The sequence below is a fragment of the Panthera uncia genome, chromosome D4 (genome assembly GCF_023721935.1).
Source record: "Panthera uncia isolate 11264 chromosome D4, Puncia_PCG_1.0, whole genome shotgun sequence".
In the NCBI taxonomy this organism is placed as follows: Eukaryota; Metazoa; Chordata; class Mammalia; order Carnivora; family Felidae; genus Panthera; species Panthera uncia.
In genome coordinates, this window is record NC_064807.1 from 83,253,057 (window position 1) to 83,272,660 (window position 19,604).

Genomic DNA, 19,604 nt, shown 5'->3' on the forward strand with positions numbered 1-19,604 from the left:
GAGCTTCGCTGTCCTCATACGAGTTCCTTAACCTGCCCACGCCCTTTGTAAATAGTCCCCTTATGAAACTCAGGCACCCCAGCCGAGTGTGCCCGCTGTTTCACACCAGGCCTCTGGCTGATGCCTTAGACACACTCATTTCACTATGAGCCTGTCGTGATTGAGAGAAGGTAGGTTTGTTACCAAACGTGGAACAGTGACTGCAGAGTGGAGCTCGGATTCAAATGGAGGACTTCACGGCTGCAACACTCGGAGATGCTTCTTTCCGCTGCTCTGAGATGTCCCCATGCTCTGCAGTTGGGTCTCTCCCTCACCTCGCCGGGCCTTTCCCCCCTCATCCCCCCTCCCTAAGAAAAGCCTCAAGAAACAGCAACAGTGCTCTTTAAAAGTGCTGCAGGCACCGAGGGCCCCACGTATTTCCTAACAACAGCTCATTACCAGAGACACTGCTTGTTTTAGACCAAACTTAACCGTCTTCCCACACAAACCTTCTGTTACCACTGTTTGTTGTGAGGGATTTTTTTTCCCCTCCCCATTGCTGATTTTAAAGCCAACTACAGATTGCCTCAGCTAGCTTAGCCATTCTCTGTGTGGGAAGAAGTCCAGAAGAACCATCGCTAGCCCTTTTTGAGGTGGGCCCGGTCGGTCCGTGCTGACCGAGGGCAGACGGTCGGGCCCCGGGGCCTGGTGACCCCTCTGACCCCCGCAGGCCGGCCCACCTGGGAAGCAGGCTTCCCCACACCAGCTGCCACAGGGGCGGAGGCCTCTGGGCTGTGAAGATGAGAAGCACCGCGCGCCTTGTCGGGAGAAAGGAAAAGATGGGATGTGGCTCGTTTGTATTTGGGAACAGAAGGGGGGTGGGGTGTGAGGGTGTAACCCAGATGGAGCATATCACACCTGTGCGGTTTATTTAGATTTCCTCACAGCCAATGCAGAGACTGCTTCCCACCAGACCACCGGCGCACTCCTGGAGACGGTCTCCGTGCCCAGGCATCTCGGAGGGTACGCCGCTCTAGAACTTGCCCGCAGTCAGTGGACCAGCCAGCAGGTCGGCCGCAGGAAATGAGGTAAGCGCGAGCCTGACGTAGCAGTCATCTATGACTTGGCGAATGATTTTAGACATGTCCTCGGTGCAGAAAGTGAAAGATGGGAACCCTGTGCCCTTCCAACTCTGTCTTGTGTTCATAAGAAAACTCGGTCCGTGTTCTGTTTAGAGTTCAGTGAAGGAAGATGGGCTCAGACGGCATTTTTTTTTTTCCCCCTTAACGAGAAACCAGAAGGGCACTGAGAGTGAGGAAGGAAGTTTGTCTTCTGAGCTGGTCTGACTAGTTTGAGTCAAAACCAAGTAATGGGATTTTATAAGCTACCACTTTCTTGTCGGTTGCTGCAATGACAGGAGAGTCCCCGTGGCCTCTGAGGGAGTATGCGGGCTCTATAAAAACAAGGTAATTCATAAGCAGTATTGTAGGTAAATCTACATTCTAAAAAATAGTGGCATGATCCTTAGACTCTAATGATTTTGAGTTCTATTTTTTTCTTCTTCCTATTCCAAAATAAGAAACCAGTACTGAAGCCATTAAATGTATTTATAACTTAATAAGATACTAGTTACTCCCCAGAGTATACTGGTCTGCCTAATGTAACAGCTAACCTTTATTAATGGAGGCCAAAGAGTGCTTCTAGAACTGCCCCTGTCTTGTTAATTTGGGGGGCCAGTAATGCTGTGATAAAATCCCACTTGTTAGGTTTCTCTGAAAAGATCCCCAACCGCACGACACTTCACTCAATGATGGATGGATGCCAAATCAGCAAACGCTGCTAGAATTCCTGCAGGATCTGGCTGAGTAGAAATTGTAAGGCTTTAAAATGACAGCAGTGACCTTGAACCAAACTCGAGAGGATTAATTTTTACATAATTTATATAGTGTGTCCTAATGTGTGAAGTATCTTTTGTCTACTGAAAATGTGAACATACAGAGAATTTTCTTGGAGAGAATTTTTTTTTATTGCAGTTCTGTAGATTTATTAGGTTCTGAGCACACACTCAACCCGCTGAACACCATACCTACTTTAATAGGTATAAGAAGAATTGGGATTACAGCCTAAAAATAACAGCTCTAAGTGAAGGTTCATTGCATGCTTAATATGTGCTAAGTACTTCACTTGCATGAACTCATTTATTCCTCCTAACAGTCCCATTGAGGTCAAATTTTATTCCAGGCCACTCCACGTGGCAGAAAAGGATGACAGCTTCCTATTCCGTTGGACAGATGGGTATTTTTCCCCCTTAGGGAAACCTCTCTTTCTAAACCTTTACTCCTGGGACAGCAGGCTGCCTGTGTCTGAAGGTGAGATTCAGAGAATCTCTGAGAGTTGTCCCTCTCTATCTGCAGGACACTGAGCACGGCTTCTGATGCTGGGGAGCTTGCCCCTGGGCTGGATTATCCTTCCAGTGCCTTTAGCTGGTGGGTGACTCACCGAGTACCCCTCGGTTTTTTTGCACTTTGCTGTCTTTGGAGAAATAGAGACCCTACGCAGAGACTGTGCCAGGTCTGGCGGTGGCAGCTAACCCTACTTGAACTCCCTGGGTTCAGGAATTACAGGTAGAAATTAAATCCAGGAATAGAGAGAGTCCACGAATTTTCAGGCTGGTAGAAAAGTTCTATCAGGCCTTCCTCCAAGGAATGGACAGAGAAAGGGAGCACCCTTCTGACCAGAGCAACTTTGATTTCACGTGGTGCAATCGACCAACTGCTCATTCCATAGAGCATTCGTTTGCCCAGAGCCCACTGTGTTCCACACTATTCTAAGCACTTCCCATGGATTAGCATTTCACTCTGACACTAACCCTGCAAGGTAGATGTTATCGCCATCCCCATCTAGCAGGATGCTGACAGCAGAGCCAGGATTCCAACCCAGGCAGCCTGAGTCCTGGGCTCCACTGGGCTTACTTGTGCTCTGTTGCTGTCCGGTGACTGCCCAAGAGGAAACCCCACTCTACCGGCTGGTGCCCCACGTGTTTAATTCTGAACGAAAATAACCTAGAGAGGGGTTCCAAAGGCCAAGGGCTTATCTGGGCCCCCTGACCACCGCCCTGGTGTTAATCTCCAGGAGATTTTGGGTTTCAGCACAAGTAGCACCTGCTTATCTCTGGGTCTCTGGGCCCCAGGTTGGCCCACCCTGTTCCCATCAGCCTCTGGGACAGCCACTCCCTCACAATGATCTCCACTCCTGACATATTCTCCTCCCATTTGACTGCCCCAAGGCTTCTTCCTCCCTAAGCAGACCTAATCCTGTCACCCTCCATGATCCATCTGATGGGGATCTTAGCTTGACATCCAAGGCTCCAGTCTGACAGTGGCCTACTTGTCCATTCTTACCTGCCAGTCCCCACTTGGGCTCTGGCTGCTCTCCGTAGGCTTGTCTTTGTCCTTGCCTTCTCTTTGTCCTTGAATACTCATCTTCTCCTTGTCATCCACAACTCGCTAACCTTTGTCCTCCTGGAAAACTCCTTTTGCGTGTTCGAGGCTCTGCAAAAATAATCTCTGTGGTATCTTCCCCGAGCACCCCTGGAAATTATTCACACCACTCAGTGATTCCATGTCATTTTGAACTTAGTCCTGCTGAAGCGTTGTCCCTGTATTGTAATCTCCTATGTACCATCCATTCTTTACACACACTCACGTCCCCTGCTAGACAATGGGCTCCTCAGAAAAAGGAACTACGTTTTAATTATCTCTGAGCGGATGTTTCTGGCACCATCCTGTTCCTGGCACAGTCAAGAAATACTGCTGAATTTAAAAAATAATAATAGATGCAGATTTGCTGGTCAGTCTTTATCCACGTTACAGCCATGGACTTTTTGCTTTGTCAGAGACCTCTCTCAAGAAGTATAGGCACCCAACAGTCCTGAAGTGACCTCTTCCAACAGAATGTCACCCAAATGTCACAGAAATTGCCTGTTGGCTGAGAATTCTGAGATAAGTATAGGTCCTCTTGCTTAACCCAAAGGAAAGATTTTTTATCGGGGAAGGCACTTAGCTATGGTGCTGGACACTGGTTTATGTAAGCCAGGTCAGGCAGAAGAGGGTGTTGAGATTTATCAAACAGTGATTTCTGGTGGAGAAAAGTCAGTGTCCGGCTCAAACCAAATGGTTAGTAGAGTAACTTACAGTTGACAACTTGCTTTGGAAGCAGAATAAGCTGAATTGTCCCACTCCCTGTGAAATATATCAGCCCTATGGTGAAGAAAAGGGACTAATTTTTGTTGTTGTTGTTGTTAATTTCTGCAGAGAAATGTATTTTAGAAGAGGGCATATTTTCAATGAGATTTTGGCATAGTTAAAACACATGTTACATGTTATTTGGTGCTTCATCTAATAGTAAAATTTATGGCAATTGATTAAGGACCAAAATTGCTTTTAGGGGCACCCTAAAAGGGTGGCTTAGACAGTTAAGCGTCCAACTCTTGATCTCAGCTGAGGTCTTGATCTCAGTGTTGTGAGTTCAAGCCACATATTGGGATCCATGCTGGGTGTGGAGCCTCCTTAAAAAAAAAAAAAGTTGCTTTTGGACAACAGTCAAATTGTGATTGTGCCGACCTGAGCTTTAAGTAACAGTAGAATGTTGTAATCAGGAAACACAATCTGGGCTAGACAACTGGGGGGAGTATATGCAATAAAGACTATTTGTTTTGTGTGACTGGCTCCGAGAGAGCATGGCAGGAGACTCTCTTGGCCATCTGAAAGTAGAAAGGGCAGCAGTGAGCTTGTGACTCTCACAAGGAGCTCTCCCAAGAAGGTGTCAAACAGTTCTGTTGGAAGTGGTTTCAAAAGCGTCTTAGGCCAAATGCCTCTAATCTTCTTTTTCTTTTCTTTTCTTTCTTTTTTTTTTTAATTTTTAAATGTTTATTTTTGAGAGAGAGACAGACATACAGAGCATGAGCTGGGCAGGGGCAGAGAGAGGGAGACACAGAATCTGAAGCAAGCTCCAGGCTCTGAGCTGTCAGCACTGAGCCTGACATGGGGTTTGAACTCACAAACCACGAGATTATGACCTGAGCCAAAGTCAAACGCTTAACCGCCCGAGCCACCCAGGCACCCCTAATCTTTTCAAGTAGAAGAGTCATTTCTGAATATCAGAAAATTTTGCAGAAACCTCCCCCCCACCCCCCCCACACAAATAGTTGATAAAGAAAAATTCAAAATCTCAGAACACTAGTATGACTTCCATAACGCTTCAATGCATCTGTATTTATTCTTTAAAAAGCATAGTTGAAAGGTACCAGTGCAAATGTGGAAGACCACAAAAGGAGCTTTGTATCCTTCCAATCTATTCTTTGGTTCATTCATTCACTCATTTGGTATTTATTTACCAAATATTTATGGACCATCTGTGTTGGCCCGAGGCTGGGCCTTCAGAAGCTGATTCTCTGGTCTCCAGAGGTTGTGAAAAGCACTCCAGGAGACAAAGAAATGGACATTTCAGGATAGGTCCTTTGCTGTCTGTGTCACATAATTGACTCAACCTTATGAATCCACCTGGAAATAATATGAATCATCAACTTCAAGACAACATTTCTCAAACAAACCTGATAGTGGGTGGTAACCGGGTCACTCTTGGGTGTGGTGTAAGCCACCGAACTTAATTCATCTACAGGCCCAAACCCAAGTGACAGCCATTTCCTGTGATAGCTGTATAGCTTCCCTCAGTCTCACCTGCTTTTCTGGGTTTTGAGTTAACTCATCACAGTCATCTCAAGGGTGAAATGGAGAAAAACTTCCCCATCACCGACTCATTTCTGCCTCCCAGCATTTTTTAATTCCCCTTTCTTGAGCAGAATCCTTTGATCATAATTTGTCCACCATAGTTCATCCCATTGAATTCACAAAGGCAATATAGAAGCTATAGAATAAATCAGTAACAGGTCCTCAAAGAGTGCACTATCTAGTAGACAAGAATCATGCTTTCAAAAAAAAGTTAAGAGGCTACTATTATGTGCTATTCTAACTGCTGGGGATATAGCAATAAATAAAACAAAATTTCTTCTGGAGTTCCCATTCTGGAGGCAGGTAAGACTGGTACCTCTCTAAGGCTAAGAAGTTGCCTTGGAGAAGTAGCACGTGGAGTGCTTGGGTGGCTCTCAGTTGGTTAAGTATCCAAGTTTGGCTCAGGTCATGATCTCGCAGTTCATGAACCTGAGCCCTACCTTGGGCTCTGTGCTGCCAGTGATTCTCTCTCTCTCTCTCTCTCTCTCTCTCTCTCTCCCCCCCCCCCCCCCCCCCCCCCCCTCCCTCCCTCCCTCCCCTGCTCACAGGCACTCTCTCTCTCTCTCTGTCTAAAAAATAAACATTAAAAAAAAAAAAGAAGAAGCCCAGACTCACACAGGGACAGAATGACTAGGGGTACGCAGGAAGCCTTCCTCATGCTGGCATCCTCTGAGCAGAGATGGGTGGAATTCTGACCAACCAAACTGTGGTTTGGAGTGAAGAGGAGGCCAACCCCCCCCCCCCCCCCCCCCCCCCCGAGAGAAAAGTATGAAGAAGAGCACAGAGATGAGGAAGTATGAAAGGAACCGTGGAAATACAGTAGGAAAGGTAGCTTGGGCAGCCAAGTTCTTACTATGGTAATACTACTCATTTACTGTATGCCGGGCTCTGTGCTACAGTCTTCACATATGATATCTCTTTAGATCTTTACTGTAACCCAGATTGCAAGGTAAGGGAAAACCGAGGCTCAGAGTGGTTAAGTAAGCAGCCCAGCCAGAATTCTAGACTAGGTCACCTGACTCTGGAGCCCAAGATCGTAGCGATTACACCATGTTGGTGCCCAAGGTCATGGAGGGCCTCTGATCCCAGGCTAAGGAGTGTGGATTTGATTTCGTAGGCAATGATCAGAGCTGTCACAGAGATTAACCCAATGGAATGAGAAATGACCTAGGACGTGTTGTTTGTGCTGCGTTCCCTACATGGGCTGAGTGACAGATGATAGGCCTGGAGGGAGGAACCATCACATGCTAGGTAAGCCAAGTTCAGTGTCAGTAATGGAATGGGGCAAGCTGTACTAGTAGCCTAATGGAGGACTGTTGTTAACCTAGATAGGGCCATCAGAACAAGAACTGTGGAGGCTCCTTCTACACTTGGTTTTCTTCCACGGGGTTTTGGCCACCGGCACTGGTCATGTACTCTCCAGGCCTGCATGCCAGCCAAATTCCTTTAATGTAATTGAGAAATGTCTTCAAGAATGGGTAGCACTCACCCTCTTCTCTACACGAAGGTCATGAGAGGAATCTCAAGAACCCTAACCCCACACACAGTCAATGAAATCCAATTCTTTGATGATTAAAAGGAAGCTGTCACCACCCCTGTCCTCATTATCTCTCACCTACGTTATTGCACCAGTCTAGTCTCCCTGCTCTGCATCCTACCCACACCTGTCAGCCTCACTCTTTTGTTGTGTCCCCAAGCTGTTCCCAAGGCCCTAAATCCCACCAAAGTAGGCCCCCACTCTCCGAACTGTAGGCTTAGACTTCCTTTCTGGTTTGCTTCCACTGTTTCTCCATCCTACCTATTCTTTCCAGCCAAACCCCATTTTCTTTGAGCTTGCCCTCAAATTCCCTGCAACCAAGGGCATCACTAATGCTCCCTCTCCTGCCCAGAATAAGGGCCATTTCCAACACCACCTCCTCTGAGTAGCTTTCACTGTCCTGCCCAGTTCAGTTTCCTCTGTCCTTCCTTAGGGCCCCATAACGCTTAGGTTGTATCCCTCACGCAGGCATCATTTGCACGCACCTTGCTAAGCTTTGTGAGGACCAGCAGGTGTCAACACCTTGTGCCTGCATCCATTCCATTTCTGTGTCCCTTCCAGCACGGGGCCTGGTGCCCAACATGTTTGTTCGGTTGAAGTCAGAACCGTCCCCTGTGTCTGTAGGAAGGCTTGAGTAGGACAATTGCAAGATGGGGAGACCAAATACTCGCTAAAATAAAAAGACCTCAAAGTCTTGTTTCGTTGAGAGCTGAAAATGTATGACACTGTACCATTATTGGCTGTGTTCCCTCTTGTATACCCAATCAGCCAGCAAATGCAGATGTTTTTATAACCAGCCACCCCAAGGCCAAGAACTGTTTCAGAAATGACTGGGTATTGAAGGTCAGCCATGTCGCATTCAAGTTAGTCCGTTCTTCAAGACTGAATTGTACTGACTCACAATGTACAGTCATTGCTACACCTCCACCAGCCCCTAAGCAGCTGTCACTGCCTGGTGCCTGGGATCAGGGACCGAATGCTGGTCTCAAACCAGGTCACGTACAACAGTCACACCCACAGCCAAGCTGCTTCTGCACCTCCCGATCTCTCCAACCTCTGCAAATGGAGGCTGATGATAACTCAGCTGCATTTTCTTTTTGAACTTAGAAAAATGCCTAGCTTGGCTAACTTTAAAAACACAGTGTCTTCCTTGTTCTTTGAGTAATCTTATCACAGTCACAAACCACTGCTTTCAGAAAGCCGACCCCAAAGAAACACCCCCCACCACCCGCTGCCTTGAGTAGGATCAAAGTCAACTTGCTATTCGATAGAATGCCTGGGAGGCAGCTTGTCCTGTGATCAGAGGGTATTTGGGGGAGATTCTGCGCTGTGCACGGGCAGCCTCAGGATCTCTGCTTGGGAGCCTCTCCCCAGATACGACCCTGTCAGCTCCAGGCGAAACTGTTAAATGTTTTCTCCAGACAAGAGCTGCACTTTCTAGCAGCTACTGACCCCTGGCCCCCATTAGGGGTCATGATATAGAACTTGTGCAGACAGTGATCAAGGAAGAGACTCTGGACAAGTTCCTCTCCTGCGCTAGCAAAAGAACATCTTCCCTTAGTAGATTTTAATGATCCCTATGGACATAAGCGAACTAGGCTGGGCATGCTAGTCTTTTCATGGTTCTGTGAATGTGTTTAAACATACAGAAACTTACACAAATATTTGCATTATCATTGTGTGATTCAGTCCTGGACCTCAGGATTTCCTGCAGGCCACATGCACTTTTTTTGTGTAACTGAAGTATGATCAAGCATAAAAGAGCACAAATCATAATGCACAGCTCAATGAATTTTCACAAAATGAATGTATCCGTGTTGCCCGTACCCGGATCAAAACACCCGGGGCTCAAAATTCCCCTCATTCTTCTTTCCAGGAGTAACCTATCCTGACTAGTAGTGGCACCATTAGTTTTGGCTGTCTTTGGACTTTATACAAGTGGGATCATACAGGGGCGCCTGGGTAGCTCAAACAGTTAAGCTTCTGACTTCGGCTCCAGTCATGATCTCACTGTTCATGGGTTCGAGCCCCATGTTGGCACTGTGCTGACAGCTCAGAGCCTGGAACCTACTTTGGATTCTGTGTCTCCCTCTCTCTCTCTGCCCCCCACCTCCCCACTTGTGCGCGTGCTCTCTTTCTCTCTCTTTCAAAAATAAGCAAACATTTAAAAAATGAAATAAAAAAAACAGGGGCGACTGGGTGGCTCAGTCGGTTCAGCGTCCGACTTCAGCTCGGGTCATGATCTCGCAGCTCCTGAGTTCGAGCCCCACTTCCGGCTCTGTGCTGCCAGCTCGGAGCCTGGAGCCTGCTTCGGATTCTGTGTCTCCCTCGCTCTCTGTCCCTCCGCTGCTCAGATTCTGGATCTCTCTCTCAAAAATAGACATTAAAAAAAATTTTTTTTTATTGAAAAAAAAAAAAAGGTCAGCTCAGACTGCATCAGCGTACCATACTCTGCAGCAGGCCATTTCAGTTTTGAGTGAGATTGTCAGACATAACTCTCATCTGCTAGAAACAGCATTCCCAACTACAGGAATGTGATGCAGACAAGGGAAATGAGGGTATTTGGAGAGATTCCTGGGTCAACAGTACGGCTTGAACCCTGCTGAGCTTTCAAAAAAGGGCCCTGCTTACACTTTTACCTCCAACTCTTTCCCCTGAGTTTCTAGGTCTCTCAACATAAAGGGCCACGGTCAGTCTTTTTGGGGTGTGTCTGAGAATTCAAAAGGGCCTTTCTGCCAAGGAAGTTTAACCAGGAGAGGCACCTAGAAGCTGAAGCAGCAGTAAAACTTAAGAGCTCCGCACAATTGATTGAAACAAATGGCTGTCCCATGAGTACGTTTCTAGAACACATCATCGGTACAAGATCGTTAATGTGTTGACGGAAGAGAGATTGTTTTAGGAGACCATGGACTCTCCCACTGGGAGAGGGAACAACGTCAGGTACATGCTACTCTTGGCACCTGGGGTATTGCTTGCTGTTGCTCACTTGTTAGAGCTAAGGTGGCCTGTTTTTCAGTTCTGTGGAAAGGCAGGGTGAGCAGCAGTTCCAAGAGAAGGTTGGAATGAGGACTCAGGAGGGCTGGCGTGGCAGGGGGCGGTCCGCCTCCAGCAGGGCGGCTAGACTGCTGCCCGCTCAGGAGGGCTCTGTGAATCTGTATTTCCTGGTTCGGAGCCATCTCATCCTAGTGGGAGCCAGCTGGAGCCCGACCTCTTTTTGTCCTTCTTTTGTTCCTGGCTTTAAAACATTTATTGAGCCCTTGCCTTGTGCCCAGCTTGGTGCTGGGCACAGGAACCACAGTGAGAAACGAGACATCGTCCCTGCTCTCAAGTCACAGGAAGCCCCTGACAACAGGAAATGCTGGTAACTTCTAAGAATTGCAAGAGAGCAGGACAGCTGCTTATGCCTGACAGACAAGGTAGCAGATGCCCGGGAGCCCAGTGTGATAGCTCCCAGGTCGTTGGACATACTAGAGAAGCCTCAGCAGGAAAAGAAGATTCATCCTAACAAACCCCAATATGGACATATGAGCTACTAGTTTTTGTGTGTTTATCATATACTCATGAGGCACTTTGCAAGAGTGTTACAACTGCGGTCTCATTATACCACTACTGACAAGCATCTGGAGTCAGAACACTTGTTAGCTCCATTTTACCGATGAGGAGACAAGCTCAGAGGGGTTACGGATCTTCACTTTGCTCAGTGAGTTTTTTTTTTTTTTTTTTTTAACTTTTTTTTATTTTGGGGACAGAGAGAGACAGAGCATGAACGGGGGAGGGGCAGAGAGAGAGGGAGACACAGAATCGGAAACAGGCTCCAGGCTCCGAGCCATCAGCCCAGAGCCTGACGCGGGGCTCGAACTCACGGACCGCGAGATCGTGACCTGGCTGAAATCGGACGTTTAACCGACTGCGCCACCCAGGCGCCCCAGTGAGTTTTAACCATAGTCCTTAATGTATTGCATGACCAGAAGCTGAACCACCCCTCATAAGACTTCAGGCTTAAAAGGCCTGCCTAATAATCCAAAGTAGATGAGCACGTCCAACTTCGTTGAAACTTCAAGGAGCTCAAGGAGAAAGAAATAAGAAGAAGCTTAAATGAAGAGGAGAATGGGTAGAAGGTTACTCACTTATCTGAGTGTCTTGTGAGTTCCCGGGGGCAGGTTAAAAAATAAGAAGTGTTGGGACACCTGGGTGGCTCAGTTGTTGAAGCCTCCGACTCTTGATTTTGGCTCAGGTCGTGATCTCACAGTTCGTGAGTTTGAGCCCCACGTCAGGCTCTGTACTGACAGTGTAGAGCCTGCTTGGGATTATCTCTCTCTCTCTCTCTCTCTCTCCATCTCAAAATAAACAAACTTAAAAGAACAGGAAGTGTTGCGGTGTAAATTGTCAGCTAAGCCTGGCTTCTATGTTGGGAAATAGCAAAGGTGCCTTGGTTCTGACCAGGAGAAGGAACCAATGCAGAGATGTTGAGATTCTCTCTGAGCAAAGGATTATCCTGGACAAATTGAACCCACTGATTAGTTTGGCAATGAATGCCAAGGTTGCTGAAAGACTACTTATTTTCAGAGAGGAGAGAAATCATGTCTTACAAACCAGGTCTTTAGGAATGAAGAAAAGGCCAAGATACCACCATCTTCTTGAGTCTTGACTGACAGGGAAGGCATCAAGGCCTTTGAACAGAGACTGTTCTTTGGGGGGTTGGGGGATGAGAGTAGGAGGGAGGGAGGGAGCAGATGAGTTGAAGAGTTTTTCTCTTTAAGTGGCCAGAGGCAAAGATTCCAGGAGCTAAGCTCCAATGATGAAAGGGGATCATCTCAATGATGAAAGGAGAATGACAGTGTCCAGTGGAGGGGAGGGGAGGGGACATTTGGAGGAGGGGTGGGGAGAAGAAGCTAGGGTGCACCTCCATACTGTGTTGCCCCTTGCATTGCTGCCATTGGTTCAGTCCCTCATATGTTAACAGCTCCTACTGATTCAGCACCCACCAAGCACAAGGCTCTAAAAACCATTTTGCCTCTCCTATCTCATGGGATTCTCATAACAACCATCTGGAGCAATTACTATTACCATCCCCATTTTACAGATGAGAAAACTGAGGTTCAGAAGTCTGATGAACTTGCCCAGGGTCTGATGTTTTTTATTTTTTTGTTTTAGTTTTGTTTTTTACCATGGGACCAATCTTGGAAATACAATGAAAGAAGCACTGAATCTGAAAACAAAGTCAACCCAGTTCAGGGCCAGGGATGGACAGAGCTGAGACCAGGGGACAGAAGGGACATAGGAGCTAGTGAGGAGCAGATCCTGGAGGAGCCCAGATGAAGAGGACTGATCAGAGCAGGGTAGGTACACAGGGTTGAGGCAAACCCCAGGTCAACATCAGCAGGGAGGAAGGAGATTAAGGTCAGGAAGGCAGGGAATGGTGCCGTGGGCCCCTGTTCACACTGTAGGTGGGACCATCCTCTTGTTTGACATAGAGGGTAAGAATTTCAAGCTAGTATCAGACTCTCTCACTGGGTGATGTAGTGTCTTTTCCCCCTTTTCCTTCCCTGTTCACTTTTTCCACAGCCCTTCTCCCCATCTAACAGGCTATATGTTTTGCCTCTCTTTCCCTGACCATTCCTGAAAGGTGGAGATTCCCCCACCCCGCACCCCATCCACTACGATATCCCCAGGATGTAGAGCAATGTTTGGCACTCAGCTAGCCCTCAATAATTATTTGTTGGATGAATAAATATAGGACAATAATATCACGCCAGGGTTTCTTAGGCCTCAGTTGCCTCCACTGCCCAGCTGATCTGCTTTGAGCCCGGTGATCTCACCTCTCCTGTTGGGACTCCCTCAGCCACTGATTTCTGCAGCTTGCAGGAGCACGGTGAGGATGCGCACGGGCTCTAGGAGGCAGCACCTTACTCCTGCTCAGCAAGAGCCAAAAAAGCAAAGGTCGGGGTGGCAGTTGACAAATGTCTACATTGGCCAAAACTCATTAGACCTCACTAAAGCTGATTAAGAGAAAAAGAAAGATGGACTCTCCTCCCTCCACAATGCCTGGGACCATCCCACAGACCCACAGAATAGGGACTCTATTCCCAAAGGGCTCCCCTTTATTCTGATTCTGTTGTAAGGAGGAAAGGACTAAAGGACTAGCAAGAAGGAAAAAAGAGATAAAAAGAAACACCCCCTCGTCAGATCCTCATATTTGAAATCGTTAGTGAGGCCTTCAAACAATCAGATGTCATGACTTTTATTTTTAAATAGCTCTCAACTCAGAAAAGCACTGAAGTCATGTCTAAGGTCAGTGGAACTATTTGCTCTAGGGAAATTTACTTAGGGAGGAAAAGATCCGCCTCCCCAGGTATCTTTTTAAAGAGTCTTGGTCATCAAAGTCCTCCTGCAAAGCCCTCTGACTTCTGAGCGACAGCAAGCAAAGTTTCTAGTCTAGCGTTTGATGGACAGGATGTTGGCTTGACATTAAACACATGTGGTGGCGTGAATGCTCTTCACGTGCGGTTTGCTCAGTTCATTGAAATCCAAGGCGTGCCCAGCAGGTTTATGCCTGGTTTATAACACTTAGAGCACAAAGTCACCTTTTAAACCAGGCTAGATCTTTGCAGATGTCTCCACTGTACTGACTTTAGTCAGACATATGCCTTTGAGAAAAAGCGATGTGAGTTACAACAGTCCCCCTTGACATAGCTCTTAAGAATGCTATTGATTCTGAGATATACTCTGGATTTATTGATCTGCATTTGGGACAAAAACAAAAACACAACCAGATTAAATATACTCATTGATTGTAAGGTGTCTTCTGATTTCAAGAATGTTTCAATGTGTCAAAAGAGGAAATTTGTGAGTCTAGTGACTTACTAACGCAACTCTAAAGACTCCCCCATTCTTGGGGTGCCTGGCTGACTCAGTTGGTAGAGCATGGGACTCTTGATCTCACTCAGATTGTGGGTTCAAGCCCCATGTTGGGTATAGAGCTTACTTAAAATAAAAAAAGATATCCCCATTTTCTTTTTTTTCTTTCTTTCTTTTTTTTAATGTTTATTTATTTTTGAGAGACAGACAGAGCTCGAGCCAGGGAGGGCACAGAGAGAGAGAGAGAGAGAGACAGAGAGAGACCCAGAATCCGAAGCAAGCTCCCAGCACTGAGCTGTCAGCACAGAGCCCAATGCAGGGCTGGAACCCACAAACTGCAAGATTACAACTTGAGCCTAAGTCAGATGCTCAACCAACTGAGCCACCCACGCACCCCCCACTCCCCCATTTTCTTAACCAGAATCCAACACTGCCCTACCACAGTATGTATGAGTGTAAGTATGAAACTTTGCAGTTAATAGCTTTGATGAAAACTAGGAGGCAAAGGCACTGGGCCAAACGTGGTCCTGTATGTGTTCGTGTACCCTCTTTTGAAGAGCAGCTACCCTTTTTGCCCAGGTAGCTGTGTCCTACGCAGGAAGTAGGGCAGAGAGGAGCCAAGCTACAAAACAGGGGCTGGTCAGGACCAAAGACTATTTACACAGATGGGGAGACTCAGTTGTGAGGTGTGATGCAGGTAAAAGAAGAGAAGAAATAGGGGTTCATTCTCTTCATTCATTCACTCATTCATCCACTCATTCATTCTTTGTCTCACTCAGCAAATATTTATTACTGATCATTTAGCACCAGGTTCTCTGCAGGGTGCAGAGGAAATGGATCAGTTAAACAACCCCTGACCTCAAGGAACAAAGACCTAGATGCAGAAACAGGTAACCAACCATTATCTATTAATGCAATGGATATTTATTGAGTGCCAAGCACAGGAGATACAGCAGGAAAGAAGTCAGGAAAGGTCTCATCCTCATGGAGTTTATAGGCTAGTGGTGGGGGACATATATTAAACTCATAATTGTACAGGTAATTAATTAATTACCACTGTGGTTACTACAAAGGAGAAGTACAGAATGCCAGCAAAATCAATTAAAGGGGCGGTCCTGGAGAATCAGCCGGAAACCAAGAGAGACCAGACCAAGAAAAAAAAAAAAGACAGTGAGGCAAGACTCTAGAGGTGGCACCTGTGCCCGGTGGGTGTCAGCAGGGCTCAGGTCTAAGGGAAGCCAAGCCCACTCAGCAGCTGGATAGGTGAGCTAGGAGAAGAGGAGACAGCAAGCCGTCTCTTCAGGAAGTGAGAAAAGGCTTCATAGAAATGGGTGAGGGCTCTTGAAGCCAGCCTTTCTCCCTTGCTTTCTTGTTGACCAAAATAATTATTGAGTGTGCCATGCTGGAAGCATTATATCATTCTCTTTCTCTTTCTTTCTTTTTTTAAAACTTTTTATATTTATTTTTGAAAGGGGAGGAGGAGCAGAGTGAGAGGGAGACACAGAATCTGAAGCAGGCTCCAGGCTCCGAGCTGTCAGCACAGACCCCAAGGCGGGGCTCGAACTCACAAACTGTGAGATCATGATCTGAGCTGAAATCAAGAGTTGGACTCTTAACCTACTGAGCCGTGTGGGTACCCCGTGTCATTATCTTATGCACACATAGCATAGCCTGTGTGCGTGTGTGCGTGTGCGTGTGTGTGTGTGTGTGTGTGTGTTTAATTTTAGAGAGAACGAGAAAGCTCAATCAGGGGAGAGGGGTAGAAGGAGAGAGAATCTTAAGCAGGCTTCATGCTCAGCATGGAGCCCAACGCAGGGCTTGATCCCATAGCCCTGGGATCATGACCTGAGCCGAAATCAAGAGTCGGACACTCAACTGACTGAGCCATCCAGGCGCCCCGCGTTATATCATTATCTTATTTACCCACGGAAGAGGTAGGTCCCAAAATCCTGTACACAGACACAGAGGCCAGTGCTGAGCAGGATGAGTGTCTTCCCCTGGATCGGATAGGTCATGGAGCTCTGTGGCTGAGAGGGACCTGAGACCTGGATCTGTCTCACTGCTTAGTGACAGCATTCTTCTGCCTAGTCTTGGCTGTGGGAAGGGAGTATGAATCGTAGCCCACGGGCCAATCACCACTGAATAGATGAAGAAGAGAGATTCAGAGGGGTGAACCAACTACCTGGCCCCTATCACACAGGCAGGGAAGATGAGAGGAGTCTCTAAGGAAGAGTGCTCTTCCTGGACTGGGTGGAATACTGACACTACTCTGCAGAGGTGGCCAGGTGGAAGGAACCCTGATCCTCTGAGATGTTCTAAGAAGTCAGTGGACATCTTGGGACTATTTGGAGAGACAGATGCCCCCTGCTGGCCCAAAACGACTTAGGTAGTGAGGCATTTGGAAGGGACGTACCAATGGGTCCTGGTGAGGGGAGCAAGAATGAGGTAACTCCAAATAATTCATACAGTTTTTTTGTTTTATTTATTTTTAATATATTTTTTAAAGTTTATTTATTTTGAGAGCGAGAGAGAGGGAAGGGGGAGAGATAATCCTAAGGAGGCTCTGCACCCTTAGTCTGTGAAGCCTGATGCTGGGCTCCAAATCACACTGTGAGATCAAGACTTGAACTGAAGTAGGATGCTTAACCGACTAAACCACCCAGGCTCCCCCTTTTTTAAATTTGAGAGAGAGAGAGGGAGAATATCTTAAGCAGTTTCCACACTCAGCATGGAGCCTGATTCAGGGCTCCCACGATCCTGGGATCATGACCTAAGCCGAAATCAAGAGTTGGACGCTCAACTGACTGAGCCACCCAGGGACCCTGGAGGTTTTATTTTATTTTATTTTAAGATTTTATTTTTAAGTAATCTCTATACCCAGCATGGGGCTTGAACTCACACCCCCAAGATCAAGAGTCACATGTTCCACCAGTGGAGCCAGCCAGGTGCCCCCAAACTCTGGGGATTTTGAAGTGGGCCAGAGCCACATAGCATAGCCTGATTTCTGACAGAAAGGGTCTCCTTGTAGGAAACAGAAGAGGGAGAGGCTGGGATCTGATAACTTGGCTATCTTGACTCATCAAGTGCTCAGGAATCTGGAATAGGTGAGAAGTGGAGGTCCAGGAGCATCTGTCCTAGGAAGGGAGAAGAGGAAAGAAGGGGAAGGGACTTCATTTACAAGTACTTCACACACCATTTCCACTGACATGTGACATGGAGGGGGAGGCTGGGAGATGTTTCAGCCATGTGCCTCAGAAGAGGGGAAGGCAGAACACAGATATTAGCAAACACCAGCTGTCACTGTCACAAATGCTGACCCCCATGATGGCAGAACCACTCTTTGACCGGATGGAAGGTTAACGCCAGACTTTGATGAGACGTGAATTTGATCGCTTCATAAACACTGCCGGCAAAACTGGGAAACTGTGGAGTGCTTTAATGTACTTCATTTTAATATGAAGCCCATACATAACCCTCTAGACTCTTTTTATTTCAAATGGGCTAAAAAATCATTTTTAAAATGCCACCAAGATTATGTGAAAGTCGAAACGCATACACTCCAATTGTGGAGGAGTGACAATTTTCTAACTAAAATAAATTAGTAAGGGTTATGACACATAATCAGCCAAATGACAAAAATAAAAGCAGGGCACTGGAAAAATATATGAGTTTAGTGGCCCAAGTAGGTGGGGGCATAAAAATAAATCTGTGAGGGGAATACCCAGTGTCCACTGAACAGATGGCCAGTAACTTTGAGACACATGGCAAAAAGGTTAAACACTTAGGAACATTTCAGTCTTTATGGTCCTTAATGGCGTGCAAATACTGTATTATAGCCAAGAAGACGACCCCAACTCTTACCAATAAAGTGAGCAAAAATCAGTTAAAATGATGAGGCCTATAGCTGGTGTGACGGGAAACAGGAACTCACTCATGTGGGCTTTGTGAGTCAGCCCAGTGGTCCTGAGGAAACCTGGCCCTGACAAGATGATGCATTCCTGTGCCCTGGCGTTCACTGATCTCACTCTTGGGGACAGATCTCAAGGAAATAGCTCAAGAGGAATAGTAATTAGAGAGCATGACTGTCTGCCCAGGTGCCTGCAGTTAGGAACTGGTTACCTAAAATTCTGTGTTTGGAATATTCTGTTGCCATAAGAAGTTCCTGTCTGGAGTCAGAGAGAGAGAGGGGAGCTCATCCCAAATCTGCCACTTAGCTGTGTGACTTTAGACATGTCACTCAACCTCTCTGAGCCTCCGTTCCCTCCTGGATAACACGGGGATAAAAACAGATTGCTACCCCTTGGGGTTGTGTATTAAAGGAGATAGTGTCTATAAAGTGTCAACACAGTGCCCTGCACAGACCGCTTAACAAAGGGCAGCTGTTGTTATTGGAAGGTGACTGCTTGGTAGATCTCAGAGAAAGAGGTCCTGTTTGCAAGGGATGAAGTGGCATCAGGAAGTCTCAGCTTTGTATCTTTAAGAGCTGGCATCTGGACTTCTGGTTTGTTTTTTCACGAAGTCAGAAAAGGGAAAATAAACCTCTGCCACTACTACTCAGGAGTCCACCAAAATGCAAAGGGGGTAAACCTCTTCACACGGGGGTAATTTCGCCTGAAGCAGAGAGGAAAATCCCGGCCAGGCTCGCACTTGAAGCAGAGTGGGGTCAACCCTGGGGTGTCTCCAAGGATTTGGAAATGCACATTTTTTGAGGCCTGCTCTGCGACACGGGTTTTATAAACCCAAGTTCGAAATTTTTATCTCCCGCTTTGGTGGGGGGGGTGGGGGTGGGAGGGGCGTAGGTAATCTGCCCAAGGTCACACGTTAAGTGACCCGGTATGACTGGTCCCCAGGCTGGTGCTGGTAACCACTGCACCTTACTGCCTTCAGCTGTCCTGCCGAGCGCGGCTCGGGGGACGGGAAGGCACCCGAAGGGCTGTGGGATCGAGGGTCTCGGAAGGGGAGAGCTGAGCTGAGGGTGGTCGCAGGCTCCCTGTGGTGGCAGGTCGAGGGTCCTGGCCTATCCGTTCCTCTCCGGGAGCCCCGGGGCGCGCCCCACTGCAGAGTCCTCCTCCCACCAGCAGGGGGCGCCGAGGAGCATGCGGGCGGGAGGTCGTGGGGCGCAGAACCGCCGCCGCTCCCTTTCGGAGTTGACATCAAGACCGCCGCTCGCCCGCGCGCCCGCGGCGAGGCTCCGGGACGCGGCCGAGACGGGACCCGGGCCCCGGAGCTCCCCGGCAGAGGCCAGTCCCACCGCGCCACCACCCCCGTCCAAGGCTGCCCGGAAGCGCTGGCGCCGAGGGGGCGGGGCCGGGAAGCGCTTCCGGGGGCGGGGGGCGCGGGCTGGGGCGGCAGCCGGAGCGGCGGGGACGGGCCTGGCGCCGGCGGCGGCGGAGGGGGCGCCGCGGGCGGGCGATGTGAGCGCGGCGCTCTCGGCAGGTGAG

The 19,604-nt window shown here is 47.8% G+C and overlaps 2 protein-coding genes across 2 annotated transcripts in view; one reads left to right on the forward strand and one right to left on the reverse strand.

The window, feature by feature from the left end:
- RPL12 (ribosomal protein L12) overlaps window positions 1-19,604 on the reverse strand; it is a 534,927-nt gene that overhangs the window by 10,721 nt on the left and 504,602 nt on the right. The window lies entirely within an intron of this gene.
- Window positions 19,303-19,604, forward strand: part of ZBTB34 (zinc finger and BTB domain containing 34) — a 23,975-nt gene continuing 23,673 nt past the window's right edge. The window contains exon 1 of the mRNA XM_049637872.1: window positions 19,303-19,599. The gene's annotated coding sequence lies outside the window, so the exon portion shown is untranslated. The remainder of the gene's footprint in view (window positions 19,600-19,604) is intronic.